General features: G+C 64.1%; 1 non-coding gene across 1 annotated transcript; it reads right to left on the reverse strand.

Annotated features, from left to right (window-relative positions):
- Positions 1 to 376: 376 nt before the first annotated feature.
- Positions 377 to 450, reverse strand: Trnan-guu. The gene has a single exon. It is a non-coding gene; the product is annotated as a tRNA-Asn (tRNA).
- Positions 451 to 739: the final 289 nt, after the last annotated feature.

Here is a 739-nt window from a genome sequence, read left to right on the forward strand (position 1 = left end):
TTGAATAAGTTTGCTATTTGGTGGTGTAAAGTTTTGGGGGGAAACTAATGGCATTTATGTCTTCACCTGCCCATGGGCACCTGGGTTGCTGTTTTATTCTTGCAGTACCTCGCTGTTTGGGAGCACTGCTGGGCGGGTCTCCTGAAGCCCACATGCACACCCCTAGGGTTAAGGGGGGTTAAGGGGAGGGAGCCCATTGCCACACCCGGGGTGCACCATTGCACTTATTAGGCCCAATCGCGTTAGTCCCCAAGGGGATACTGTCCTCTGTCGTAGAAACGTGGTTATACGTGGTCCTCTTCCTCAATTAAAAACCTCTGGGTTGCAGTTTTAAAATGAACCCACGTAGAGATTGTCTCGGGAAAAGAAGCGCCGCCGTCCCTGGGTGGGCTCGAACCACCAACCTTTCGGTTAACAGCCGAACGCGCTAACCGATTGCGCCACAGAGACCCAACTACCCGGGCCGCGGCGCGCTGGGTACACATTTCCGCGGCGGCTGCAGCGGCCCTCGCCATCCCGGGCGTCGCCACGCGGAGTGCGGGCGGAGGACCGCTGCGGGCCCGGGCGGAGGCCGAGCCGCGAACCGAGCCGAGCCGAGGGCGAGGCGGAGCCGCGGGGGCGCGGGAGGCTGGGCGGGGCCACGGGGCTCCTGTGGGGACAAAGCCCAGCCCGCGGCGCCGCGGCGGCCCGGACGCGGGCAGTGAGGCCCGGGCGCGGGAGCTGGAGCCCGGGCGCTCCC

The sequence above is a fragment of the Marmota marmota genome, unplaced genomic scaffold (assembly GCF_001458135.2).
Source record: "Marmota marmota marmota unplaced genomic scaffold, marMar, whole genome shotgun sequence".
Taxonomy (NCBI): Eukaryota; Metazoa; Chordata; class Mammalia; order Rodentia; family Sciuridae; genus Marmota; species Marmota marmota.